We start from the raw sequence: 22,261 nt of genomic DNA on the forward strand, positions 1-22,261 counted from the left end.
TATATATATATATATATATATATATATATATATATATATATATATATATACCAACGTTTCGGTCCCCGTTGGGACCTTTTTCAAGGATGATACACAGTGTTACAAAACAAAATCTTAAATACCCTTGTGCCTCACAACAAGCCAATCTGTGCTCAGGTGTCCCATAATTGGCTAATTGATTCAAAAACCTCAGGTTAAATAACGTCATTATACATGTGAACCAAAAATGTTTAAAAGGCATATCAATATCATTGTGTCATTTATCTCCAACATTGTGCTCTATAAATATATAAATATATAATGATATATAATAAAAACAAATTTTGTTGTTAAGACTTCTCTGTAGAGATGGGCGAATTTGAACCGTTTAGTTTCGACTAAAATTCGCCGACGCCCATTGGGCGTCAAAAAAATGTTGTCTTTTTATTTTGACGCACTACGCCATACAAGTCTATGGGCGTAATTTTTTCGGCGAAACAAGGCGAAAAAATTCACCCATCCCTACTTTCACCCATCCCTACTTCTCTGTGTCAGTGCCCAAGTAAATGATCACATTAAAATATAAAATTGTAAAATATCCCCACAAGGTGTCACCAGTGCGTTCTAAAAGAGTTCAAGTTACAGTGTCCATAGTATCCATTTGTTATAAATCCTAGAAAGAAACAAAAGAACAAATTTGTAACTGTTAAAAACATTGCTGTAACAGCCACATAAGTACTAAAGGAATCATTCTTGTATCCGCTAAAAGTTGTCTATTTTTAGTATTAAAACTGGCTAAAGAAAATTTCACTAGAATTATGTCAGAAAACAGCTCAGATTGACTTGTCCGTTCATGCCATTAGGGATCATACAATTAAGCTTGTAAATCCAAAATGCTTCTCTCTTCAATAGCATCTTTTCAGTATCACCACCCCTGGGATGCGCTTTAATGTGTTCAATAGGCATACAGTACATCTAAAGGAGGAGACGTCATGTCCATCCTCGGCCCAATGTTTCGCAACAGGCTGCTGAGCAATATCTTGCTTCCCCTCCCTTACTGTCCTTTCAGGATCTAATGCAGCCCTGATGCTCGATCGATGCATGCCAATCCTCTCCTTTAAAGGAGAAGGAAACCCAGTCGGTGCAAAAACCCTCCCCCCCTCCCCTGTGTTGCTTCCCCTCCCTCCTCCCCCCTGGCCTACCTGTCCCGCTGGGCAAATATCCCTAACTTGTTACTTACCCTTCTGCGCAGGTCCAGTCTTCGGAGTTCACCGACGCCATCTTCTTCCAACCGATCTTCTTCCTGCTTTGACCGGCACATGCGCAGTTGGAGCATTTCGCCTGTACGATCTACTGCGCATGCGCCAAAAGTCACAAAGTGAAATTGGAAAACTTCATGACTTTTGGCGCATGCGCAGTAGATCCGTACCGGCGAAATGCTCCTACTGCGCATTCGCCGGTCAAAGCAGGAAGAAGATTGGTTGGAAGAAGTGTGAACTCCGAAGACTGGACCTGCGCAGAAGGGTAAGTAACAAGTTAGGGGCATTTGCCCAGCGGGACAGGTAAGCCAGGGGGGAGGGGAAGCAACACAGGGGAGGGGGGGAGGGTTTTTGCGCCGACTGGGTTTCCTTCTCCTTTAACTGCCTTACCGTTTTACCACAATAGAGAAATCCACAGGGGCACTTTATAACTTTATAATGTAAACCACCATTGTGGTTTCACAATTCATCCGCTGTCTGACATTGTATTTCTTACCCGTATATGGGTGCGTGAAGTGCGTGCCCAAAATCAGTGTCCCACACATCACACATCCTTTACAACTAAATACACCCGGCTGTATTGAAATCACTGATCCACTGCTTTTTTTATTATATTTATCCCTCGGATCAGAGGGACTCGGCTAAACTTGGGCTTCTTACTTAACTTTCCTTTCAAGAAAAAAAAAATACCTGCATGCCTCCAAACACAAATATTTTGCCCAAATTCAACACTAAACTATTTGTATCTTTTGCCAAAGAGGAAAGTGTGTCCAGGAATTGTTCTATATAACGACTCATCTTTTCTGTCTCACTCCCAATCCTGGACACAATCAGGCGTCCAGGGGGAGACTATAAACTTGTATGGACCATGAGAAGTGTATAAAAAGTAGGAACCCGTGGGTTTTTGACATACTTGTATATTCGTATTCCCTTTTACTAATTATTTTCCACAGCCCTTTGTAAAATGTCTTGCAGAGAAAGATTAATTTAATTCTATATGTGGGATCATTCTCCCACAGACAATACTCATCCTTGTCTGCTGTTTGTCTTTTTACCTAAGCCACATAATCTTCCACATTTTGCAAAACAACATTGCCCCCCCTTATCCGCCATTTTTATTATTATTTGAGGATGTTGTTGGAATTCTTCCCATCTCTCACTTTTTGAAAAGTTGTCCAAGGAAATGTCTTTTAATTGTAATTTCTCTAAATCCCTCTCAACTAGCCAAACAAAACTAGGGATATTCAAATAGATAATGATGCTCGGGGACCCACGTGATTGGGGTTTTAAATCTATAAATCCAATATCCAAGATTCCATTTCCCTTTTTGCAGATTCCCCATTCTAATTTTCCCTTTGAATTTGAAATTCACCAATTGATCATTAATTGTACACTCCACATCTTTAACTTTGTCAACTCCCTCTCTATACTTGGAATAATGTGTGTGATAATACTTGTGTAAACCCAATTTTCAGGCAAATAAATGCAGTTCTTTCACTACTGTGAATTTGTCTAGCTTTGCAGTTGGAGAATAGGTTAAGCTGTTTGTTGAAATGTGCGAGGGTTTTAATTCAAAATTAGACAGATACACTGCTCCAGATGACTGACTAGACTCTACCTTAGATTTACATTTTTGCAAGGGAGGGCCCACTTCTGTCTGTCTCTCAAATTCCCAGAGGGCCTTTTGCTTCCTCTTTACCCTCCTTGTCCTGAAAAAATCCAGTTTTTTTGAAACCATCAATCTTTTGTCTTTTTTCTCTCTATTCACCTCTAAATCACTTTCTGATGTATCTGACAGAGAAAAATTGGATTGATTTGTTTTACCTGTCAAATTATAATCGAACCCTCTCTCTGTGTCTCTCTGTCATGTAAGAATGTTTTCTTTTTACTACTCTTGATTTAATTTTATAACCTAACTATAAATGATTTTAAATCCACATTGAATCCTCATTGGACGCCTGACTTGTGGTAAAGGTTATGGTGGGAGCTCCCCCAGATTATGTATTGTTTTGTGGGGTAATGTTTAAAAGGATATTTATTGGATTGTATGTCCCAAATGCACTTTATGAATAGAAATTATTTGTAATAATGATATCTTAGAGAGTGCTAGTTAACAGGCTCTTTATTGGTTGTTTATGACCAAAATCAAGTTTTTCAAAGCAGTTTGATGCAGCAGCAGAAGTACCCACCAGCGTGCAGCCCCTGTAGAGGGGATTTGGTGCACCAGTGGAGGGCCATTTACTCTGGTTTTCTGGTGGTGCCCAGCTAACTCCAGTCTGACACTAACATACTGTATACATGCTTGTCAACTTGAATCCTGGTTTGCTTTGTACCTTTTATTATGTACTATACATGGTATTAATCCTAAATATATGTTACTTTGTTCTCTGGTGAAATACTTACCTGGTGAAATATCTACCTTGGCAAAGTTAATATCTTATTAAATTATATTTTTGTGTATACTACTGAATAAGATCTTGAGCAGTTCAGCTCATCTGCTACATGCGAGCCTTGGTATTTCATTCATGTGTTTAGCGATTCAAATTCATATCCCCTTTATTTTTGAAGTTGCACCAAGTATAATACATTTTAGTGGGTGCTTTTTCCTAACATTTTCCAGGTTTTTACAGTCAAATTTTGCCCTAATTTTCCAAGAGTGCAGTTAAACATTGAAGTATGTGTAGCACTATAGTAAACTGACTGACGTGAGGGCAGTTTTAGCTACTTTCCTTTGTGGGCTGATACCACAGATGAGCTCTCTTTCTCAGGGGCAAGCCCTCACAACGCGGTGGAGGCAAGGGTGTAGTTTAACTGTAACAAGGTGCCATAGCACAATGATGGGCACCAGTAGTTCTTTAACGGTTGAACATAGAACTGTATTTATTGAACATTAGCACATAGATCATTTAGCACATTTATCCACAATGGAGTATAGAACATACACAGCAGCATAAAGGAAGCATATACTCACAGCACGTATAGGCTGAATCCCCACAGGCTAGGGAATATACAGCAGAGAGTAAGTTGACAGCATGTGATGGGTATTGCCCAGTTTTCAGGATATCTTCCAGTGGCAGACTAGGGGAACTCCTATCATCCCTATCTCAACACTTTAGTCCTTACTCCGGGTCAGTAATACCCTGGGATCTTAATCCCTCTAATCTCCTCGGCGGAGCCTTGAGCTGCTCAACTAAATAACCTCTCTATCACTCCTAGAGTGATCTATAATTAAGTATAGCTGTCTAATTACTAGGGCCATATCGCCTAGGGTCGACACTACCCATTCCCTTCCAGCCTGCTTGGTTGGGCTAAAGCAATGGACCCAGAGCACATGGTTCCTAAACCTTTTATACTCTGGCACAGTGCCATCTGGTGTACACTGTGTGAACTGCAGGGGTTACATAAGCACAAGGTCCCCATAAGGACCCACTAAGAAGTCCATATTACTAGGGATGTGCCTGTCTGTAAAGTGTAAGGGTGTCTAAGATTTTCACATCCCTAGATACTGTATGTAAAAGAGTTTAGGAGTGTGTCAAAAAAAAAGTGCAATAATACCAGGGTAGTAGAGGTATATACTAGGGATCATTTACAATGAACAAGGAAGATTCAATGAGCAAAAAACTGGCACAATCCATCACTTTTTTTTTTGCACTTTTTACAGTATGTTAAATATATTGTTGGCCCTAATATAAAAGCCCTGTATTCACGAGGGGCAGGCAGGGGTTGGCATTTAGGCATTTCCCCATCTACATGCCTCCTTGCATGTTTTATATATCATTCAGACATAAGGGGGGCTGCCTGTACTTTCCTGTACCTGCAGGACTTGTTTTAAATCTGGTACAAGGTGCAGAGAGGCGAATGAGAACAAAGAGGGTACTATTTCTCACCTTAGTGCATCTTTATTTGTGGCGGGGCAGCAATAAATGAGACCTATATGCCTAGCAATGGAATGCTGATGATGTGGCCATTATTTGAATGTTAATTCTCTTTTAAGAAACTATAGAAGGGTTAAAAAACAATTCAGAAGATTGCATGTCCCCTGGGAATTGTTAACATGTAATTAGCCTATGGAGGTTTGGAAGACTTAGAAGAAAAGGTCTTTAAAGCGGCACTTTCTTCACTGATCACAGAAGCTTTCTTCATATTACAGGTAAGACATTTTACTGTATTTTTGAATTTTTATTTTATGTTAATTAAGGGGATCCCTGAATTATTTTAATAAAGTTAACTGACAAAACCAACAACAAAAAATAATATAATGTTATTAAGGGTATTAACTTCTAATAAATGTCATTCATTTTCTTTCTGTGGTTTATTAACGAGTCACAAGAAGGTACTTTCCTTCCACATATGGTCCCACCGTCTCCTCTTGTAGTTCTACTGATGAAGATATTCAATAGATTTGTCTTAATTTAGCGGCGTCAGGGACTTTGCAAAAATATATTACAAACTGGAGAGTTGAATTTCTAATGCTTTGATGTAAAAGACAATATATTTTCTTGCTAAGAAGGAAGTCAAACCTTCTTCATATTGAATAGATGAACCTATTCCTCACCACCTCCTTTGGAAGGAGACATCTGAACATGCTTTTTGTTGTTAATTATGGTATGCAGGCAGGGCAAAGCCTAATTTTCCGTATGACAGAAGCAAGACAAGTAAAAGGAGTAAAGCAAATTCAAATTAATTAAAAAACACAAAAGGCACATGTTTCTGAGTAAACAAATAACTGGGCTATGTAAAAATGTTGGCCTTTGTTTGGGCTTTATTTGTCTTTTAATTATGAACTGTGAATTTTAGTTGGGTGACACAGTGAAAAGTGATCTCTAGTGATGGGCGAATTTGCGCCGTTTCGCTTTGCCGGAAAATTTGCGAATTTCCCGTGAAATTCACGAAACGGCGAAAAAATCGCGAAATGACGCCGGCGTCCGTTTTTTCTGGCGCCGGCAAAACATTTTTTTGATGCCGACGAATTTTTTCGAGCGAATTTTCACGGGCGTTTCGCAAATTTATTCGCTGGCAGCGAATCGCGCAAATTAGCCGCAAATTCGCCCATCACTAGTGATCTCAGTCTTTATAACAGGATATGGAGGTGGTTCTTCCTGTATTGTCCTCTATTTAACAGCAGGCTGCAGGTTGTTTACTACTAGTGTCATAATGTTGGTTTGTGTCAGTTTTAATTATTAAGATAATATCAGTAATGTCACAGTTAATAATGTTAATACTTCATCTTCACACACCCAAACGTACACACTACCTTCAGTGACCACATGCCTACACAAAAACAAATCCACTGTTCACCACAAAGACCTCACACCACACAAACACACTTTGTAACAAAGCATATCTCTATTCACAGACCTTTACACTACATGAGATAAGTCACCCATTGGAAAATTAAAACAGAAAAGGAACTCTTAACTCCCAAGATAAACAGGATCTCAAAGGTTACACACGAGGGCTGACGACCGTCAGAAAGTCAAAAAATGCTCAAAATTATAAAGAAAAAAGTACCCCGTAGGTAACAACCTAATCAGTATCCAGCATACGTTAAATCTCTTAGGATTTAAATAAATTAATTAAATAAGTAAGTTACGGTGAAAAAAGTGCCCAATCAATTAATGAATTAATTGATCAACTACTTGATTTTAGAATAATTCATAAATACTATAAAGTGCCAATTAGTGCATAATACCCATTAAGTAGTTTAATTAATTATCATTCTCAAAATAAATAACAATTCATGGTTGAAATCAACCAAAAAAAGCTAAAAGGATAAAAATGACAAAGTTCATCAAAGGAGTGCAATTAACTGAGAAAAGATACTTGAATTAAGTGAAGATTATTAGAAACACATAAGAATGTATATTAAATTAATCAAGTGCTAGTATTTATATAAAGAGTGCTGGAAATTAAATTAATTGAAAGGATCCCATTGGATTAAAAAATTACCACAATTGGGTAGAAATCATACCAATGCTACGGTCAGCAGAAAAGAAAGAGGATATAATGAAATATAAGAAGGTGGAGTTGTCCCAAAACTAACTGCCTGTTGTTTTCTAAGTCTGGGACACCACAAAGAGGAAGCCAGGACAGGGTAACCGAGACTGTGGCCTTGGTATATTAACTTGCCCTGATCGTAAAGAGACTAAGTTAACCCTAATAAGCCACAAATCACCGGCCCCTTAGAATGGAAGGAAGATTGTTTAAGATAAAAGAAAAAACCGTAGCAATAAGGATTAGATCCAACCCCAGTAAAAGCACGAAGATTCAATAATTAAAATGCAGGATTTGAGCGACTCGCCAACGCGTTTCGCTTAATAGCTTTCTCAAGGCGAAACAATCTTCCTTCCATTCTAAGGGGCCGGTGATTTGTGGCTTATTAGGGTTAACTTAGTCTCTTTAAGATCAGGGCAAGTTAATATACCAAGGCCACAGTCTTGGTTACCCTGTCCTGGCTTCCTCTTTGTGGTGTCCCAGACTTAGAAAACAACAGGCAGTTAGTTTTGGGACAACTCCACCTTCTTATATTTCATTATATCCTCTTTCTTTTCTGCTGACCGTAGCATTGGTATGATTTCTACCCAATTGTGGTAATTTTTTATCCAATGGGATCCTTTCAATTAATTTAATTTCCAGCACTCTTTATATAAATACTAGCACTTGATTAATTTAATATACCTTCTTATGTGTTTTTAATAATCTTCACTTAATTCAAGTATCTTTTCCCAGTTAATTGCACTCCTTTGATGAACTTTGTCATTTTTATCCTTTTAGCTTTTTTTGGTTGATTTCAACCATGAATTGTTATTTATTTTGAGAATGATAATTAATTAAACTACTTAATAGGTATTATGCACTAATTGGCACTTTATAGTATTTATGAATTATTCTAAAATCAAGTAGTTGATCAATTAATTCATTAATTGATTGGGCACTTTTTTCACCGTAACTTACTTATTTAATTAATTTATTTAAATCCTAAGAGATTTAACGTATGCTGGATACTGATTAGGTTGTTACCTACGGGGTACTTTTTTCTTTATAATTTTGAGCATAAGTCACCCATTGAACACACATACTACTGTTATTTCCCTATGGCTCTCACACTGCAGAGAAACAGGAATTCTTTAAAGTCCATTTGTTAGTTCATTTTTATCTTTTTTGACAAGTCAGTCTCAGTTTCAGTTCTAATGAATTACATTGTTAAGACATTTTTAATATTTATAGGCAAAATGAAAAATCGCACAACTGTGAATAAGCTGGTTCTCGCTGGTCTGTCTGATCTTCCAAGTCTTCAGCTTCCTCTGTTCCTGGTGTTTCTCCTGATCTACCTTATAACTCTGACTGGGAACCTTCTCATTCTTCTCCTGATTTTCACTGATTCCCATCTTCACTCCCCCATGTACTTCTTCCTTGGAACCCTGGCAGGTCTGGATATGAGTTACTCCTCAGTCACTGTCCCAAGAATGCTCTTTGATTTACTAATTGAATTAAGAATCATTTCTGTGAGAGCTTGTATAACTTAGGCCTTTTTCTTCTACGTTTTTGCTACATCAGAGATGTCTGTACTGGCAGTGATGTCCTATGACAGATACATTGCCATATGTCGGCCACTTCACTACATGCAGATAATGAACTGGAATGTTTGTGTTCAGTTTGTATCAGGTGTGTTGGTTTTTAGTACAATACATTCCATGGTGCACACTCTTTTTTTAGCTAAACTGACTTTTTGCCTTCCAAATCTTTTGCAAAGTTTCTTTTGTGATGTTCCCCAGTTGCTTGAGGTCTCCTGTAGTGACACATTCATCAATGTATTGCTTATATTTCTCCTTGGAACAGTGTTTGGAGTAGGAATTTTAGGAGTCACCTTATACCCATACATCCCTATAATCTCCACTGTACTGAAAATGACTTCAAAACACATGAGATCCAAAACATTCTCCACCTGCTCCTCTCATCTAACTGTGGTCTTTATATTTTACACTGCTATTTATTTTGACTACTTTCGCTAAAATGCAAATGATCATTTAGTTGAGGCCAAAGGGGCTTCTGTATTTTTTGCAATATTAACTCCTTCTCTAAACCCTGTGATCTACAGTCTGAGGAACAAGGAACTCAAATTATCCCTAAGAAGAGCTTTACTAAAACTATAATAGTTTCAGAACAATAAGGAATAAAACGGGTTTACAGCTGCTCTTTGAAAAGATCAAAAAACATTTTTGCTTTTACAGTTCTCTGTTTTAGGGTTCTGATTATCCCTCAACCCCTCTGTGACTATTCCCTCTATATTCAATACAATATAAGGTTCTGATGTAGTCTACACTCCATTAATGTTAGGGTTTGGGTTAGGGCTGCAGTGTAATGGTGTTGGCAAAGCAGGTGTTAAGGTACGAGACATGAGTGTTTTGAAATCAGCATAACAGCAGTTGATGAAGGTTTTATAGTCCTAAGGATTATGTACACCAGTGCCAGTTCAATTTGGTTCCCAAGTAAATAGACTTGAGACTCTGTGTTATCCTGGGTATTCTCAATCTCAGTAGTAAATATGTGTGAGACCTTGGTTGTGCTACTGAGCAAGTGAACAGGGGTTTCGTGTTAATATAGAGTCATTGCCAATCTAATAGTATGGGAACTCTGGGCAGATCATACCTCTGCTGGACTGAGCCACTGCATTGATTTTGCTGGCATGCCCCTCCTGAGTTCCTTAGCCACTCCTAACATCATCGGGTTAATATTGACCCTTCTGTCAGGGGAAACATTATTTTGGGCCTCTCCCTTTTGTTTCAGGAGGTGAATGGTGAACACTTCATGGAATGAAGCCACTCAGTAATTCCACTTCAGGAAGGGTCTGGTGGATAGGGTCTATGCACCAGAAGGCCTTAGCTCTTTTATTCAATTGGGCATTAAGATAGATGCCTCACTGAAAGGCTTCAAGAAAAAACTGTCAGACCAATACCCACACCTACTGTTGGTCCCACCGGTGGTGAAAACCCAAATAATGTTACTTTAGAGGAAGAAGAGCTTGTCTCCCAGGAGGAAAAACATTGTCACAGAACTCAGCATGTACTGCAAAGGCAAGGGCCTCTTCTCGACCGCGTGTCCTACAAAGAGACCTGGTACCTACTAACTAAAAAAGAGGAATCCAATGAAGGAATAAATAAACAGGTAAATCCCAGTTTTTAAATGTCTCTCCTTACAGGGTAAGGAATGCTAAGTATCTTGCACTGTGTATTACTTTACAGATGGGAGGGAATTGTGTTTCACCTGTATTAGTTACAAAGACTGACTTCAAGCCAACGTGTAAGCCATCTTCACCGACAATTGAACTGGTTGATGGCTCCACCTTAAGTTTGCGTCCTATTAACCATGTATTAAAAAATAATTCTTTATTTTCAAATAAAATGTTTGTTGGAAATCTTTTGTTTGAAATTTTGCCCTCAGTTCCTTTCGATATATTTTATATAATATATTATAATATTGGGAGAAGGACACAGATTCATGTAACCTTGCCCCTCCAGTACAAGTATGGGATCCGTTATCCGGAAACCCATTATCCAGAAAGTTCCAAATTACGGAAAGGCTGTCTCCTATAAACTCCATTTTATCCAAATAAATTTTCAACATTATTTCCATTTTCTCTGTAATAATAAAACAGTACATTGTACATGATTAAAACTAACATATAATTAATCCTTATTGGAAGCAGAACCAGCTTATTGGGTTTATTTAAGGTTCACATGATTTTCTAGTAGACTTAAGGTATGCCGATCCAAATTATGGAACGATCCATTATCCAGAAAGCCTCATGTCCCGAACATTCTGGATAATAGGTCCCATACCTGTATCAAGATTTAGCTTTTTTACAAAAAATAGGCATATTAACTTCTCCCACACCAGGTTTACAACTGCCCAGTTGATTTAATTCCTGGTTCTAAAATTCTCTATGGAAGGGTATATAATTTATCGGAATCCAAATTGAAATACTTGGATGAGAATCTTGAGACGGCATTCACACACCCTTCTTCATCACCACCAGGCACCCCTATTTTCTTTGTTTAGAAAAAGGATGGGACTTTGCACTCCTATGTAGACTACAGGGAATTAAATATGATAACTCATAAAAACAGGTACCCATTGCCACTCGTCTCCCAGCTACTCAACAAATTGAAATCTGCTCAGATTTTCATTAAACTTGAACTCAGGGATGCCTACAACTTAATTTGCATCTAAGAAGAGGACCAGTGGAAGATGACATTCCATACTTGCTTCGGGCAGTATGAATATCTAGTTATGCCTTTTGGGCTATACAGCCACATTCCAGTTCTTTGTTAACTATATTTTCATGACCTTCTAGATCAGTTTTTAATCATCTATTTAGAAAACAATTTATTCAGAAAATCTTTACCAACACAGACAACATGTTGGGGCGGTACTCAAGACACCAAAAGCATAACCTCTATGCAAAATGTGAGAAATGCAAGGCCTCTTCCATTAAAGTTTTAGGTTTGAAATCTCTCCTGAAGGATTGAGGATAGATCTGATTAAAGTCCAGGCTTTAGTCAGTTCCCAGCAATGTAAAAGAAATTCAGCGTTTCATAGGATTTGAAAATTTCTACAGATGCTTTATCGGGGGTTTTTCTTCCATTATTTCCCCCATCACACATCTTACACATAAAGGGGTTCCCTTTGAATGGACCATTGCGGCACAAGCTGCATTTGACAAAATAAAATCCTTGTTTACTTCTGCTCCCATCCTAAAACATCCTGATTTGGAAAAAACATTTATTATTTATTGAAGTTGATTCTTTAGATTATGCCATAAGGGCAGTTCTGTCCCAGCGTCATGGTCCAAAATCACTAATCTATCCTTGTGCAGAAAGTTTTGCTATTCAGATTTTCTTCATCTGGGTGGAACCATGAATGGATATGGTATAGATGGCCTGCTATGCAGTAAAGGAAGAGGTGAGGGAGACCAAACCCCCACCATCAATTGGGGCCATTAGAGCAATCCATGAAAGCCTGGGTATCATATTAGCCATAGAAAATGAATTAGCAGAGAAGTAACTCATCTGAAGAAGGAGGTTGGGATTCTGATCATTGAGTTCAACAATAAATCTAAAAATTTCAGCAAACAGATAATTTTATATACAGTCATTGGGAGCTTGGCCCATGTTCCCAGAGCTTGCTTAAATCGGGACCGGATTGGGTCTAAGCTGATTCCTATGAAGTTGGATGTGCCTAGGTATTTCAATTCCAAGACACATTTTAGCCCTTTAATTGTGTCAGCTTGATTTTGAGGGGGGGGGGGTAGTGGGTCCAGCTGCACAATTACAGATTTCTCTCAATTTATAGATAGACCTACGAAGTCACGTAAGTTAAACAATATTCATAATACATTTTCAAATGATTGGTTAGGGTCAGCTAAAAACAGTAATAGGTGTCTGCATTGAAGGCCAGCTTATCTTCTAGTGAACCCAGATGGAAACCTTGGACCTCTGCCGATTGGCCAATTTTAATAGTCAGTGGTTCTATGGCCACTGCATATAAAAGGGGCGAGAGGCGACAACCATGCCACATACCACAAGACAAGGGAAAGACTGTTGAGTTAATATTGTTCACTCTGATTTGTGCTGAGGGGGATTTATACAGCAATTGGATCCATTCGATAACATTTTGACCATGCCCAATGTTATGCATTGCAGCCCACAAATATTGCCGCTCAAATCTAAATTTTTAGCTAAACCGTGAGATAATACTTCTCTAGAGCCTTTGTTGGATTTTACAGCATTCTTTTCTGGTGCCATGAAAAATATGGTTTCTACTGTATTTGCAAAAAATATTAGTCCTTTCCAGTTCAATGCTGTGCATACTTCCAGTGTTATACCTATAATAACATTCCTTTTTTAGGCAAATAAGTATATGTGTTTGGAAATTATTCTGGGTTGTTAAACCTTTTATGAGACAATTAAGATGAATAATTGATGTTGAAGTGCTAAGATAAAGGCAAATATGTTTATAGAGTGAATGGAGGATCAGAGATACAGATGAATTTGCAACTGGAACACTAGAATGATGTCTTTAGTGGGAACCAGATACAGTAATAAAGTTTTTTCTATTAGACCGACCAGGTTGCGAATGTTCACATTAGAGAGTAAGGTGGATATGATCACTAATATGGATTCTGATAAAATTGCTGCTGCTTTATAAGGTGTTATCAGAAATATTGTGTTGTGTTCTCTCTAGGGGGCAAATTCACTAACCTGCGGAGTTGCGCTAGCGCAGGCTTCGCCACACTTCGCCACACTTCGCCAGGGCACCGCTAATTCACTAAAATCCGAAGTTGCGCTCAGGGAGGCGAACAGTAGCGAAGTTGCGATAGCGTTAATTCGTTAAATACCTAATTTGCATACGGCGCCAAGTTAAAGTAAAATGGACGTATATGTAGCAGCAAATACATTACACTACACAATCCTGGGAAAACTTCATAAAATAAAATAGAGTTGTTATATTGCCCTACACATGTGCCCACTATATAGTTTAGGTGCCATATGTTAGAAAATGTAGGGGGGAAGGAGGGTACCCCAAAAAAATTTACAATCTTTTTCAACCTATCACCCTTAAAAAAGGAAAAGACGCGAGCATTTTTTGGGACTTCGAAAAAATGTCAACTTTTTTTTGAAGCAATCCCTATCTACTCTATTGCACTTCGCCTGGTCTGAGGTGGCGAAGGCAAGTCTGGCGCAAGAGGTAACGTTCAGTAAAATGCGCAAGTTATTGAATTAGCGTAGTTACGTCCCTTCGCCATAGCGCAACTTTGCCTTGCTTAAGGGTGCGCTAGAGTAGGTCCACTTCGATAGCGAATTTACGCCAGCACCCGTTAGTAAATCGGCGAAGTAACGAAATGACGTCACGCTGGCGAATTTGCGCTAGCGTTAGGCTAGTGAATTTGCCCCTATATCTTTTCTAACACTAGCTGCAGCACACTCCTCAGCAGGGCCAGAACTAGAAGCAGGCATAAAAGACAGAAGCCTTGGTTAGAAGAGGTACATTTCAGTGCCCCACTTGTCTGCATTCTAGAACACTCACCCTATTCAAGTTATTAAGTCAACCGTTTTTACAGATCCATTATATCAGATCAAACAATTCATGACGGTGAAACATCTACAGTAGTGCCTGGCCTGGGTAGTAGATACTAGCGATCATTTATAATGTACAAGGAATACTGAAAAGGAAAAACATAGCAAAAATAAAAATGAAATGTTGTACCTTTCACTGCTCTTTAAATAATGTCACACACCAGTGTGGCAGCACTGTCCCCAAAATGTGTATCATTCTGACTCGTATGTTAGGGAGCACCTGCGCCCCCTGTACTTATCACCTGCCCTAATGATGGGGTTATCCTGCACCCAAATATGTGCCCCTTTATGGCAAGGGCAGTAACCAATGAGCCCCACTATGTTTCTGTGTGTCTAGCAATGTGCAATGCTATGCTGATGCTGAGACTGGCACTTAAATGTTAATTCTCTTTTAAGAAACCATAAAAAAAAAAGAAAACAATTCAGAAGATTGCAAGTCCCCCTGGGAAATGTAATTCGACTCTTGAGTTTTGTAAGGCTGAGAAGGAAAGGTTTTTATAGCTGAGGTTTCTTCACTGAGCGCAGAAGCATTTTCCATATTACAGGTAAGACGTTATACTGTATTTTTGAAAATATCAATTTGATGTTAATTAAGAGGTTCCCTAAATTCTTTCCATAAAGTGACTGTCAATGCAACAGATATTTGCTCGCATTTCTAACAAATTATCTCTATCATGAATATCATTAATTATATTTCTGTAGTCGAGGCAAAGCAATTTCCTTCCGCGTATAGTACCACATTCTCCCCTTGTGGTTCTACTGATGAAGATATTGTATAGATTTGTCTTAATTTGACAGCAACATCAGGGCCCTTACAATCCAATGTCCAAAAAGATATAAAAATTTAGGGAAGATGTTAATTTTGATTGGCGCAATGCAACCGAACCATGACAGCAAATGATTTGACCATTTATGTAAAGTAAGCTTAATTTGGTGCAGAAGTGGTAGAAAATTCTGCTTGAACAAAGTGGAGTGTAAGGCAGATCCCAAGATAGGTAATATAATCAGTTTTCCACCTGTAATATAATTGTATCTTCAACCATTCTATTGTTAAAGTTGACATGCAAATAGGAAGGGCCTTTGATTTACCCATATTTATTTCCAGTCTCTTATGTCTGGATGTCCCCGGATATATGCTGCCAGTGGTTCTACACTTAGTGGTCCCCAATAGCATATTACGAGAAATACGAAAAATATTTCATAGATTTATTTGGGGGAATAAAAGGCTCAGATCAGTTCTACTAGCAAGGAGGTTTGGGAGTTCCCTCTATACAAAACTATTATGATGCAGCCCATCTTAGATGGATATCTGGATGGACCAACTATGTAGTAAACCCCCTATGAGCCAGAATAGAAAATGCCTTTTTCAACCTACACGCATGGGGGAGGTCTTATGGAACCCTGGTCCCCACATACAGTATCTGCTCCTAAAACCATATTGGAATCTACCAAATCTACTCTCTCAGTTTGGCGTAGACTAAGCAATTAATCAAACCTGAGATCAAAGTAATCAATGCTAACTCCAGTTCTAAAAAATCCTCTCTTTGCACCAGGGCAGCAAAGTTCTTTCTGTCAAACCTGAGGAGCAAGGAACACATTTTATAAAACATAAATACATGCTACAATGGGAACAGGGCTTAAGTCTCTTGAACTATATGGTTTATGATTTCATTAACCACAACTCTCTCCAATTGCCCCCATTTGGGGACCTGCAGGCAATGGAAACGTGAGATACCTATAAAATTCTATGAATATTTGCAATTAAGACATTTTCTACATCCTTTCCTAACACCCCCAGGGAGAATGGCATTATCTCCCTTTGACAACCGTATGAAAAATGGTGGGCCACAAAAGGTCCTATTATCCAATATATATAAAATATTAACCCCCCCAACCCACTAAAAATTTTATAAAATATAAATACATGCTACAATGGGAACAGGACTTAGGGAGTCGAGATGGCTCAATGCAAAAAATGGTTACATGTGTCAAAAAGAAGGAAAATGTGCATAAAATAATGTTGTTGTGGTGTATGATGCCTGTAAAGCTGAACAAAATATTCCCTACTATACCCATATCCTTCTGGAGAGGCTGTGCTACCCCGGGCACATTGTATCACTTCATCTGGACCTGCCCTCTAGTGGCACCTCTTTGGGACGCAATTCATAAATAAATTAGGAAGGTTACATGCAAAGATATACCCCAGGATCCTTGGACTTTCCTAATAAGGAAACCTATTGAAGAACTCTCAGCCTCATCACAAAAACTGGTCAACCACATCCTGTTGCTCAAATTTAAATAGTTTTGAAATGGAAAACAGCAGTGATGCCATCAATGGCTGAAGTCCATAAGAGACTTATCAACAATATGCACTTTAAGAGCACTATATTGCATGTACAAAACAAGGTTGCTAAATTCCTAGCCATCTGGGCACCCTATGAACTGTTAGCAAAACCACCGGAGCTCCAATGACACTAACACCCATCCCTTTCTAGCAGACCCGGTCAAGGTTTATGGGACTATACCACCTCTAGGACTTGAATCACTAAATCTGGACCTCCATTTATAAGATGAAAACTTTTTTATTTACTCTAACATTGGCACTCCACAATCAAATGGGACCAACTGATTGGAACTTCTGTTCAGTTCAGATTGGTAGAAATGAACTTGGGTAGAAATGACACTATTTGCTATTTTTTCTTTTACTTTTTTTATTTTTAATCTTTTAATTTTATTAGAAGTCTGTACCTTGTATAATACATGTGTAAGGAGATGCTGTTTGTATACATTTAGGGGCACATTTACTAAGGGTCGAAGTGAATTCGAAATGAATTTTCGAATTCAAAAACTTTGAATTTTGAAGTAATTTTTGGGTACTTCGACCATCAAATAGGCCAAATCCAACTTCGATTTGAATTGGAAAAACTTTGAATATTCGACCATTCGAAAACCAAAGTACTGTCTCTTTAAAAAACATTGACTTCGACACTTTAAACCTGCCGAATTGCTATGTTAGCCTATGGGGACTAGAAATTTAGCCAACATTTGGCTAAGTTTTTAGAAGTCAAAGTTTTTTTTTGAAAATCGTTTAAATCTTTCGAATCGTTCCAATCAGAGGATTTAATCGATCGAACAATTTAACTTCGATCACATATGGCCATATTCGATCAAAAAAAACTTCAACTTCGAATATCGTACTACAGGTATAGGATCCCTTATTTGGAAACCCGATATCCAGAAAGCTCCGAATTACGGAATGGCTGTCTCCCATAGGCTCCATTTTATCCGAATAATCTGAATTTTTAAAAATGATTTCCTTTTTCTGTGTAACAATAAAACAGTACATTGTACTTGATCCCAACTAAGATATAATTAATCCTTATTGGAAGCAAAACCAGCCTATTCGGTTTATTTAATGATTAAATTAATTTCTAGTAGACATAAGGCATGAAGACCCAAATTACGGAAAGATCCGTTATCCGGAAAACCCCAGGTCCTGAGCATTCTGGATTACAGGTCCCATAGCTGTACTGCAATTCGATGTTTTTTCACTTCAAAATTCGACCCTTAGTAAATGTGCCCCTTAATAAGTAATGCTAATAAGCTTGATTGCTACACTAAAAAAAGTTAAAAAAAGGATCTGACCAACCTACCACTATTTTATACTCCATGAGCAGACGCTTATTTGGGGTTGTGGAATTATTCCAGGCTTGGTTTGGAAATGATAAGATCTCAGTTCACAGAAACTTTCAGAGTGAGCACGGGTGTATTTCACAGTTGGGCAAGGGGGTAGTCTAACCTTAGTTGATATCACTGTTGAAAAAAGTTAGCTGAAAGCTTTCAAAAATGGCCAAAATGGACATAATTTTTTGAACTGGTCTTTTTGTTATAAAGACCAGTTCCCAAAGTTTTAAGATGAACAATGGGTATATGTAACAGCAATTATCACAGGCCACTAAACAGTAGCTGTTGATATCACCCACATGTCCACCAAACAGAGAAGGTCTCACCCAATACTTGTTTCTTCCAGACACTCCTCAGAACTCTACCGTTTTCTACTCTCTTACAAAGCAGCAACCATCATGCATAGAACTTTTCCCATCTTGCCACTCTGCTCACTTAAGAGGGATGTAAATAAAACCGCAAGCGATATTTAAAATTGTGTTTTTCCGAAAGTTTAGCGCTGGTCGCAATGTAAAATCATTAGCTGGCAAATATTACATTGCGCATTATCGCTAAACAAAGGTTAGCTCTGGAGTTACATTAAATATTGCGTCATAAAATACACTTAGCAATTGCAAACTTTTATCATATAGATTGTGAATGCTCGCAAAAGCCATTTGGTTGTAGACTTTGCGCAGAAGTCATTGAGGTCTGTAATTGGTCAAAAAGGATGCAAACATGGTCGCTAACATTCGCAATGGTTTTTGGAATGTTTTTGGGAAACATATTACATTCCCTCCTCAGTTCACTACCAATGATGGCTGCATGTTTGGCCATCTCTTGTTTGTGTTTCAACTCTATAGATGCAACAGTGTTCAACAGAAATTTTCAAAACTGATAAATAAATCTGAATCTAATAACGGAGCATAACTGGGCCAGGTTGTGCACTTTGCTATGCGTTTTTGCATTAATAAAAGTTTCATCAGACAACATAAACTTCAAAGGGGGTTATATAATAAAAGGCACTACGTTTGCCCAGGAGCAGTAACCCATAGCAACCAATCAGCAGGTAGACTTTTTTGGTCATCTGTTTAAAAGCCAATATCTTATTGGTTGCTATGGGTTACTGCCCCTGGGAAAACTTATGGGGGGGGTTAATACCTTAACTTCGTTAGATATGATCTGCTTCAACATGAGTGGTCAATAAAAAGTTTCTTTACATATATAGAATCTTAACTATCTTAACTATTCACCTATTCCATTTTTATAGTTAACAACTCTGTCCCTGTATACGCATTTACAATTTACACACCTATTTCAATTACATGGTTATCATACTCCCATATGGAGAAGAAGAGGGTTCTCTAATGGTTGTAGTGTCTAATATCTTTAGACTCATTACAGGTATTTTCATCCTCTCCTTGTACTTCTGCGTACTTGGGGTAAGTGACAATGCTCTCTTTGCATCTCCATGTACTTGGGATGAACACCAATGTGTCCATTGTGTGAAATTAATTGCAGGGTTCCGCCAGTAGGTTGTGCACTGATGATGTTGATGCCACATACATTGGTGGACCAGAAATCCTGCCTTCCTCACTCTGCACTCATTGTTAACCCTCTACATATATTAATTTTTATTTACATATGTTTTATTTACATCACATCCTTTTTCTCCAACACCGTCAACCACGTCTTTTTATACATTTCAAATGCACTGCTGTCTTCTGCCTAATGTTATCTTCTTTCTTTCAGTCATGTTGGTCAGAGATCTATAACTCACAATTTTGTTACAATTTTATCAGGGTTATTAAGCAGAGTAGTTGAGTGACTGAGTTAAGAAAGCTTTAGAAGGCAAAGGACAAAAACTTTAACTTTTATAGTTTTTGAGAAAATGTAAATTTATGAACCAGGTCAATTTCAGTAATAGTGAGTTACTTTGTTATGGTATTGTTAATATTTATAGGTAATAACAAAACAAAATGGAAAACCAAACAACAGTGTATAAGTTGGTTCTCGCTGGTCTGTCTGATCTTCCAAGTCTTCAACTTCCACTGTTTCTGGTGTTCCTCCATGTCTATGTTATAACTTTGAGTGGGAACCTTCTCATCTTCCTCTTGATCTTCACTGATTCCCATCTTCACTCCCCCATGTACTTCTTCCTTGGAACCCTGGCATGTGTGGATATGAGTTACTCCTCAGTCACTGTCCCAAGATTGCTCTTTGATTTATTCAGAGAAAGAAAAATTATTTCTCTGCGAGTCTGTATAACTCAGATCTACTTCTTTGTCTTTTTCATTGCATCAGAGATGTCTGTACTGGCAGTGATGTCCTATGACAGATACATTGCCATATGTCACCCTCTTCACTACATGCAGATAATGAACTGGAATGTTTGTGTTCAGTTTGTATCAGGTGTGTTGCTTTTTAGTACAATATATTCATTGGTACACACTCTTTTTTTAACTAAACTGACCTTTTGCAACTCGAATCTTTTGCAAAGTTTTTTTTGTGATGTTCCTGAGTTGCTTGAGGTCTCCTGTAGCGACACATTCATCAATGTATTGCTTATTTTTCTCCTTGGAACAGTGTTTGGAGTAGGAATTTTAGGAGTCACATTTTACCCATACATCACTATAATCTCCACCGTGCTGAAAATTACTTCAAAGCACATGAGATCCAAAACATTCTCCACCTGCTCCTCTCATCTAACTGTGGTCTTTATATTTTACACTGCTATTTATTTTGACTACTTTCGCTCAAATGCAAATGATCATTTAGTTGAGAACAAAGTGGCTTCTGTATTTTTTGCAATATTAACTCCCTCTCTAAACCCTGTGATCTACAGTCTGAGGAACCAGGAACTCAAATTATCTCTAAGAAGAGCTTTACAAAGACTGCAATAGTTTCAGAACAATAAAGAAGAAAATGGGTTTATAAGCTGCACTTGGAATAATTCTGATATATTATCACTCTTTCCCCCTCCTTAGCTAATACAATTTGAGATTCTTGTGTAGTCGACACTACAGAATTGAGCCTGTGTGATAAAACCAGATATTTATAAAAACTTTTGATATCATGGTTTAATTCTTTCAGCAAAGTGCTCTGGATTTGGTAGAGGAACGTCTTCTTTTTAGTGGCTGAGTATTTCCTGGTAATTAGCTAATTTTTGATATTTATTGATAAAGACTAAGACAAACTGATATTTTTTTTTATCCATCTGTATCTACATACGTTTTGTGTATCTTGACATAAATGTGTTGTATATTTGTGTAGGAAGATGTTATGGAAAACAAAATTTTAGTTATAAAAATATCAATGCATACCCAGATGACCTTTGGCTGCATGTTTGATATCACCCCAAATAATTCCCTGACATCACTCCATGGGCTGATATCACTACTGACTAAAGGAGTTCAGTAAGTGACTGTAACAGAAACCAGAACACTAGGCTTCTACTAATATGCCTATAAAATCAGCACGTGTATCTTGAAATTAGAACTTTCTTTAATTCTATTGATTCAGTATTCTGCTTTCAGGTAATTTATACCTCTTCACTTTAGTCTATTAAACTGCCCATTGATCCAATAGAACTTTTTAATGCACTCATTACCGACCATATCTGTGTTTTTATTTCCATATGTTCCTTTGCATCACCTCCTTTTGCTCCAACAACATCTTTTCATAACTTTTAGATCCATTCCTGTCTCCAGCCTAGAGCTATCTATTTTCTTTTGGTCATGGCGGTTAGAGAACCTAACTCTAAAACTCACAGTTTTGCTCAGGTTTTTTTCTCTTACCAAGGTTATTAAGTAGAGTAATTGAGTGACTGGGTTAAGAAAGCTTTAGAATACAAAGGATAAAAATGTTAACTATAGTGAACAAAGGAGTGGCCAACTAGCAATGTGAGCAGACGCACAGAACCTTAGCTCCATTGTATACCCGCCAAATCTGGTATTAATCCTCACAATACCATCAAATATTGGAATTGGACTGACCGGAGTAACTGTAAAGCAGCCGATTGGCAAGAAAAAGCAACCCGGTGCTTAAAACTCGGATATTCAACCTCATCTTAGAGAATCTACGCGGCCCACCAAAATGGCGGAGCAACGCAGGCCTGATTGCCGAAAGAGCAGCACCCCAGGGCCTCGCTACCGCCCGACCCGGAGCCCAACACTACAGGGACTTCTAACAACATGGTGCGTAGAGGACTGGGGCAAGAACATT

The 22,261-nt window shown here is 38.1% G+C and overlaps 1 pseudogene; it reads left to right on the forward strand.

The window, feature by feature from the left end:
* Window positions 1–8,470: 8,470 nt before the first annotated feature.
* Window positions 8,471–9,250, forward strand: LOC121397987 (annotated as a pseudogene).
* The last annotated feature ends 13,011 nt before the right edge of the window (window positions 9,251–22,261 follow it).

This window comes from Xenopus laevis, chromosome 9_10L (assembly GCF_017654675.1).
Source record: "Xenopus laevis strain J_2021 chromosome 9_10L, Xenopus_laevis_v10.1, whole genome shotgun sequence".
NCBI lineage: Eukaryota > Metazoa > Chordata > Amphibia > Anura > Pipidae > Xenopus > Xenopus laevis.